The sequence below is a fragment of the Phyllobates terribilis genome, unplaced genomic scaffold, assembly GCF_046119375.1.
Source record: "Phyllobates terribilis strain yellow unplaced genomic scaffold, ASM4611937v1 Scaffold_2__4_contigs__length_985480577, whole genome shotgun sequence".
Classification (NCBI taxonomy): Eukaryota; Metazoa; Chordata; class Amphibia; order Anura; family Dendrobatidae; genus Phyllobates; species Phyllobates terribilis.
Genome location: NW_027362762.1, coordinates 873751981 through 873760658, shown reverse-complemented (window position 1 = coordinate 873760658; position 8678 = coordinate 873751981).

The window sequence follows — 8678 nt, the reverse complement described above, 5'->3', positions numbered from 1 at the left end:
TTAAATGTCCGACTACGCCACCCAAGGATTGCGGTCAGAGTGAACCGCCGCTGCAGGGCAGACCGCTGAGGCTGGTGTTGTGGGTGCAGCAGAGCGTAGCATAACTCCCCACAGGAGGAGTATAGCCTCAGGGCAGTGTATGCGGAGGATGGGGGTGATGGTGCAGGGCAGCAGCAGTAACGACACGGAGTCAGTGATGCAGTCCAGGGCCTTTACTCACAGTTCTTATTATCCAGACCACGTCTGCAGGTAACGGCTGCCCACGTCGTACTGTGCTCACCAGGTGAGGGGCTCAGACAACTTCCAGATAACTTTGGAGCGCTTCACAGGACCCCCTTTGTGTGTCCTTTGTCTGGCCTTTCTTACCAACCCTTCTGTCCGGCTGCCTCGGGCCTCCTCTTGGTAAACTTGGCGCCAGTTTCCCTGACCCTATGTGGTGCCTTCCTAGCGGGTGTAGCGAGGGGCTGCGCCACATAAAATGTCACAGCCTCCGGTTTCTAGCTGAGGGTCGTTTCCTGCCTCCACTAGTTTCGGGGACCGGTCTCCCCCTTTGGCCTGACCCCTCCACGCAGGTGAATTCGGGCGTGCGGTGGCGACTCGCCCGTCCGCACCCCTGGGATCCCTTCATTCCTCGTTCCTGGAGCCTTCTCCGCTCCTCTTCCTTCCTTCTCTCTCTTCCAGGCCTGGGCCTCTGTTACTAGGCCCGCCTCCGGAGCAGAGCTCATGCAGAGCCCCTGCTCCCTGCCACTTCTGCTCAGACTTCTCTGCACTGAACTAAGATGGTGCCCACCTTTTATACTCCCTTCTCAATGCACCCAGGAACTGCTTCCTCCCTGCTCCTGCACTACAGGGTTCCCCTTCCTCAGTGTTCCCTCCCCCCACTCCAGCCAGGGACAGGGACTGTCGTGCCCATCTCAGAGGCATATTGGTCGCCCTGCCCCACGGCAATGTGGTGTAATGCATGCAGGTGTCGGGTCCTGATCCACACTCCATCCTTACCTGAGAGTGAGATATCACACCTCTGGGTGAGGTGCAATACCTCTGTAGCAACCGAGCCCTCAGGGTGCTACAGTTCCATTTATCTTCAGCCTAGGTGACGTATTGTGATACAGGGCCGTGATTTTGGCTATAAAAGGGTCCCCTAGACCCCTACCCCAAGCTTTTTAAGAGAATCATATATGGCGTGCCAGGAGACTCTATGGAATGCTTTCTCAGCATCCAACGAGAGTATCTAATTACAAATTTTTAACTGCATCTAGCCCAGGAAATACTTTGTGCCTAGTAGCAGTGTCTGCTAGTCAGCGGATTATCCCGGCTGTTAAGCAAGCTACACCACCTGTAGTTTAGACACTTAATTTTTTCAAAGGAAATGCTTCGGGACCATGGGATACTCAGTGAAGAGCATCAGGAGGCACCCCAAGGCATAGGGGCTGGGACTGGCAGTAGGATGCCTTGCGGTGGACAGCCGAGCTCGATCCTTATAAAAGCTTTTTAACTGCAGCAGCTTTAGTGGACGCTACTGGAGCTGGAATTACGCGGCTGCTGGCATGAGACTTGCCCTCCAATAGATCCTTGTAAATGGATTTAAAGTGTATTCATTCAAATTAGAGAGACAATTTAAATTAAAAAGCTTAGAGCTGCCTCCACCACAGGGGGGCTCACTCGACCCACCAGCGGACAGGCACCAGTATTGGGAGAGGGGGGCTGGCCATCAGGGTTCACCGCGGCTCTGGCACAAACCCGGCGACACGGAGGTGGCACGGGCAGGAGCGGACTGGCCGTGTCAGCTTCTCACTTTTTGGATTTTAGAAGGGCATGACATGCCTATATCTGTGTCTCCCCCTCCTTTTACTCCTCCACCTCTTTTATTTTCGCATGACTATATGTACTTGTCACTTTTCCATGTGTTAGTTATGTCTTCTGAGCAGTTTGTCAGCTTTTGGACACCTTTGAAGGTGTTTTCTATGTGTTTCTATGTGTTTTTGTTTGCCTGCCATTGGTTTTAACGGTGTTCGAAGGTGTTCGACGAACAGTTCGACGAACAGTTCGGCGAACACACGGGTGTTCGACGAACCGAGCCGAACTCGAACACTACGGGGGTGGCTCAACACTAATTATCAGGCCCTGGTAGAACCCGTGTACTCTGTTAGTAGGCCCACCATCTTGACAGCCAGGGGTGTAGTCGATGTCCGCAAGGGGAGAGTACCGATACGCATCCTGAATTGTGGGACGAAAGAGGTCCATTTACCACGGTATGCTACCCTTGCTAGGCTGTTCACTGTCAGTAACAACGCAATAAAGGCAGTGGAACCCTTGCCTCCGTCCAAACAGGCGGAGGATAATGGCTCCAAGGGGCAGATGGAGGATTGGTGTCAGAAGCTACAAGTAGGCACTGACTCCACCCCTTTGCACCAAAAGCATGGAGTATACCAGGTGGTCCAAGAATATGAACGAGTCTTTAGCAAACACCCACTAGACTTTGGGCAGGTAAAAGGGGTCCAACATCATATCCCCACAGGAGATCATCCACTCATTAAAGAGAGGTACCGGCCTGTACCCCCAGCTCACTATCAATGTGCCAAAGGAATGTTACGGGAGATGAAGGAGGCTGGGACGATCAGAGATAGTTGCAGCCCCTGGGCAGCTCCATTAGTCCTCATTAGAAAGAAAGATTGTACAATGAGGATGTGTGTTGATTACAGGCAGATTAACCGCATTACACATAAGGACACCTATCCATTACCCAGAATTGAGGAATCATTAGCTGCACTAAGATCCGCTAACTATTTCTCCACTTTGGATCTCACCAGTGGGTATTGGCAGGTTCCCGTGGCAGAGGCGAACAGAGAGAGAACCGCATTTACGACACCAATGGGCCTCTGCGAGATCAACTGCATGCCATTCGGGCTCTGCAGCACCCCAGGAACCTTCCAGCTGTTAATGGAGTGTTGCCTAGGACACAAAAACTTCAAAACTATCCTGCTGTACCTAGACGACGTAATCGTCTACTCAAAGACATATGAAGAACACCTGGAGCACCTGGCCGAGGTGTTCAAAGCCCTATCTGGTTATGGCCTGAAGGTAAAGCCGTCCAAGTGCCACCTGTTGAAGCCCAAGGTGCAGTACCTAGGTCATGTGGTAAGCGCCGAAGGTGTAGCACCAGACCCTGAAAAAGTCACCGTGATCAAGGACTGGCCAAGACCCTCCACTATCAAAGAAGTGCGGCAGTTCCTCGGGCTGGTACGCTACTAGAGTAGATTCATCAAGGGTTTCACCAAGATAGCGCCACCCATGCAGGACCTCCTAGTGGGCCAGTCCAAGAAGGCCAAGAACCCGAATCCTCAGTTCAGGTGGAGTAAAACAGAAGAAGAATCCTTCACTCAACTGAAAGTGGCTCTTACGGGAGACGAAGTCCTGGCCTACCCCGAGTATGGCCAACCCTTTATACTCCATACGGATGCCAGCAACGTGGGATTGGGAGCGGTGCTGTCCCAGGTACAGCAGGGCAGAGAGAGAGTGATTGCCTACGCCAGCAGGAAGCGCCGTCCCACGGAAAGGAACTCTGACAACTATAGTTCCTTCAAGTTGGAGTTTTTAGCCATAGTCTGAACTGTAACAGAGCGCTTCAAACACTACCTCGCCTCCTCCAGATTTACAGTCTTCACGGACAACAACCCGCTGACGCACCTGGAGACTGCGAAGCTTGGTGCCCTAGAACAACAATGGATGGCTCGACTTTCTAACTACGAGTTTACCATCAAGTATCGGGCGGGGCATAAAAACACTAATGCCGATGCGCTGTCCAGGATGCCCAACTTGCCAGATGGGGGAGAAGACCCGGAAGAGCTGGAGGAGATAGAGATACCCGCTTTCCATCATCACGGGGTGACCCAGTGCTCCCACTGTGTGAGGAACAAGCGCTCCGCCAACAGAGAGGCCACGTTTAACCCATTGCCCCACCATGGGCAGAGACGCAGGATAGTGACTCAGCTGTCCATCTAGTAAAGGAGTTTCTGACACAAGCTGACTCGCACCCTGGTCCAGATGCTCCACAGGAGACCCAACAGTTGTGGAAGGAGAAGGGCAGGCTGTTCATCTACGAGGGAAAGCTGTGGCGAAGAAGCATCAACTCCCAGACACACAAACTTGTCAGGCAGGTGGTAGTCCCGAGGCGGGATGCGCCAATGGTCTTAGAAGCGTACCACGATGGAGCAGGACACTTCGGGTGGAAGAAGTTGGAAGTCCTGCTACGTGAGCGATTCTACTGGGCTGGCATGAGGAAAGCAATCTACAACAACACTTTCAACAACACTTTTGTCGCACACACGGTTACTCCGAAAGAGTGCTTACCGACCAAGGCCCAGCCTTTGAAGCAGAAGTGTTTCAAGAATTCTATAACTTGTACGGCTGCAAGAAAATAAGGACGACGCCGTATCATCCCCAGACCAACGGGTTGTGTGAGAAAATGAACCAGGTGATAATAGACCTGTTGAAGACGTTGCCCCTTGAAGAACGTAGCCTGTGGCCAGAGAAATTACCAGATTTGGTGGACCTATATAACCACATCCCGGTGAACTCCACCAACTGTACACCCGCCTACCTGATGAGAGCAAGACCTGGCAAGTTACCCATTGACTTAGACATGGGAGTTTTAACACCTGAGACAACATCACCACATGCGGACTGGGATACGGAGTGGCAGCAACAATACCGCAAGGTGCAAGAATGTGTAGAGAGAAGTTTGTCCCAGGCGAGACAAAAGCAGGAGAGAATTTATAATCAGCACGCATCTGCAGTTCCCTTGTCAGCTGGAGAACAGGTACTCACCATCTTACCTTCAAATTTCGACAACACCAAGGTATGCCTCATCAGTAAAGATGGAGGAGAGACTTCAGCGGCAGTCTCAAGAGACCACCTGAAGATATGCCCTGATCAGTTAAGACACAAAGAGGAAGACCAAAACAGCCCCCAGCACACAGAAAAGGTGGAAGAGATGGTTCAAACCATCCTTGGAGAATTTCCCCGGTCTTGGACGCAGGTGAATCAAGCAATCGTGGTACCTGTCCTGACCTTTCCCCAAGTAGCCTCACCGGAAGCCGCAGAGACTCTAGAACAGCAGAGAGACCAGTCGGCCCCAGCAGCGGATCAGGAGAATCTACCCTCTGCTAGTGGTGAATCTGTCATACCCATAGTGAGTCAAAGAAGTCATAGAAGACTGCCAAGCCTACCGGTATTACCTCAGACTAACTGTAGTGTAGTCCACACTGAGCCCACCACACCAGCGGTAGACACTAGTGACCCGGGTAGGTCATTGGCAACAAATGTACTGCATAGATCAACCCGTAGTACCATAGGTAAGCTCCCTGCCCGTTATAGGAACTTAAAAAGTAGTAAAATAATAGTATATGTTATATAGTTGCAACCGTTAAGTAATCCTGAGTATATATAGTTATTACATTTATGGACAAATGGACCACAGGACTAGGTGTGGTCAGGACAATGTTGAATAAGGCTATGTGCCCACGTTGCAGAAATGAAGCAGAAAATTTCTGCTTCTTTTCTGCAAGTCCTCTCCCGGAAAAACGCATGCGGAATTCCGCACGCGTTTATTGCGCGTTTTTCGTGCGTTTATCGCGCGTTTTCCACATGCGGAATTGCCTTTCGTTTTTTAATGCATTGCACAAGGCAATTCCGCTTGCGGAAACGCAAAATTAATGGACATGCTGTGGATTTTTGAGCACAGCATAAATGCTGCGGAAAAATCCGCAGCATGTGCATAGAACTTGCGGAATCCCCTTGGGGACCATGGGGAGTGGATTACCTAGCGTTTTACAAGCATTTACGCTGCGGAAATTCCGCAGCATATACGCTTGAAAAACGCTACGTGGGCACGCAGCCTAAAGTTGAATGTTGGCCTTGAAAATAAACCGCAGGCGTGGCCGAAAACCAGGCCCACCGACAGAGTGCCCTGAAGCCATGCCCCGGGACGATACACGAAGTGGGTTGAGGCAGTTCCCACCAACCAACTTTCAAGTACCTGGAAAAAGACAATTCCTGGGTAGTGGCGTAAAGACTAAGCGCCGCAATGACTGCTCCCAATTCTAGTTTGGTTTTTGTTTTTCTGCAATTTTTGCCTTTTTTGAGACTTTGTACATTTTTGGTAATGTGAATTGTTATTGTTGTTAATTGTTAATTCAAAAGGTGTCTTCAGTCCGGGAGTACTGAATTTAACTAGGGGGGAATGTGGCACCCCAGGTGTCCGGTTGCCACAGTGGCCTTGCCTCCCTCACAGGGGGTGATGCCATGCCTGGAAGCAAGGAGGGGTCCCCTAATCAGGTATACGAGTATACAACACTATCCTGGCTCCAGACCAGAAAGGGGAGCTCCTCCCCTTCAAACTGGAATCTGGAGGTGGGGTTAGTTAGAGTGAGTTGAAAGGAGTTGGAGTCAGGCAGCGACGAGTAAGGACCTGGGGAAGGGAGCTGTGTACAAGCTCACCCCAGAGGAGAGAAGCACAGAAGAACCGGACACCGGAGTCAGAGGAAACCGCCATTAAGCTGTGGACTGGTCATTATCTGCGCCATCACCTGCATTACACCGCACCAACAACATCTACCTCATAAAATCACCATCTCCTGCCCTGGAGCTAAGCTCTGTCTGTGGAGAGCTGAACCAACTCTGCTGCGCCACCATCAGCTCCAGAGGATCTGCACCGCAGGGGCGGCCACATATAGCTGCATACACAGGTGGCGTCATGAACATTAGCTCTAAAAACTTTATTCCCTTTTTACTTTCCCCTTTAATTGACTGCCCTAAGTCACGGACCGGGTCACTGCCACCGTTACATCCCCCAGCCTCAACCGGCCTGGCTACCGAGTACCCCACGGCCCAGGGGGCGCGTCACACATCCACCCCCCATTTAAGTCAGGAGGGCTCGCCCATTCCATCCTGGAGTCGGTGCCCCCTTCTCTTCGGCTGTGATGGCCAGAGTCCAGACTGCATCATCTACTGGGGCCAGGGTCATTTCTCTAGGACACTTCACTTCAATGTAGGTACACCTGGGCCAGCTCCACTCTCGGTGATAAATGGACTTCTCTCTGCCCCATATTCACGACTCGGATGGATACTCTCCCTTCTCGGACCACTGCCAGGATCTGGGCCATCAGGACACTCTGGTCTATTTCACCTAGGCCTACTGGTTCAATAGCCACCTCCATACCTTCAAGGTTGCAGAAAGGTCCCACAGGCAGTGGCAGAATGGTCTCCTGACCAGGAGGGAGGTTGAGGGACGCCCTTCCCGGCACTCAGATAATTCCCACAGACTGGTGTATTGAGACGCTCCTCTGAGTCCCACAAACGCGGATCAGCCATTGAAACACTTTCTGAGTGGGCTTATGTGGAGTGGCCTGTTTTCAGTAACCAGGCCCCCATTTATTGAACATGATCTGGTCTAACTCCCGCAGAATATCAAACCCATTATCACCGGTACATCTTCTTTGAATGGTTCAGGGACCAACAGGATACCTTTCCTTCCCACACCTTGTCCACATAACCGTACGTTCATCCACACGACCCCCGTGACTGGGATCGGTTGCTGATTAGCCGCCGTGACACGAATTAACATCTCCCACTCTGGCTTGGCCATCGCTTGGAAGTATCGAGTGAATTTGACTCAGGCATGGTCGTCACCTGTGATCCGGTATCCACCAAACAGTCCACTGGGATTCCTTCGAACTCAGCTTGCAGGATGGGACAGCCTGCAAACAGATGTTCAGAATTGTGCTGGGTGGTTTGTCCTTCTACCCCCCCCCCCCGCAGTATGCCCCACTACTGCTGGAGCTGGAAGTTTAACGGCGGTGAAGGACATCCCTGCAAATCACTCCGACACTCTCTAGTGAAATGTCTATCACTTCCACATTGCCACCACTGTGCAACCTGGTGTCCCTCTCTTCATCTGCGTCTGGGCGGGGCCCTTGACATCCAACCGGCTGGCTGCTGTGAAGGATGCTGGGGCCTCGAGTAGAGTGGCTCAGGCCGGGGGGACTGCTGGTGGAAGATATTGAGGACCTTGATAACACGGCTAACCCACAGACATTGTAGGTGGGGGACCGTAAGGGTTCAACGGACCAGTGTAGTGAGGTCTAGGTTAAGGTGCCTGAGGGAACGTCTGATAAGGATCTGTTAGGGCCGGGTTTTTCTTGCATAATATTCAGGGAACTCTGCAGGTCCTGCACTACCCTGAACTGGGTCTCTTCATTACCTCTGCCCCCGACAGTTGTGACAGCCTGAGTACGCACCACTCCGGAGGCACAGCTGTCTTCCTTTCTTTGGGCCACTGCTTCTGCTAATATTTGTTAAGGCCGGATCCACTCTCACTCATTCACGCAGAATCTGTCTCAGGGAAGTACTGTAGAGTCCCAGAATAAATTGTTCCCGGTCTACAGATCCCATGTCGCCTACTCCATCTGCCTCCTTCTTTTGTACCTCTGCAAGTACTTCCTGCAACACTGTGGTGTATTGGGAGACTCCCTCCTCTTCTCGCTGCAATCAAAGAATTTTGCCCCGAGGTGCCCCGCACTAGCTGTTTCACCGTATATCTCTTCCAGAAACTTCACAATCTCTTCTAAGGTGCTACGTGTGGTTTCCGGTTGCAAGAAAACATTTCTGCGTGCCTCACC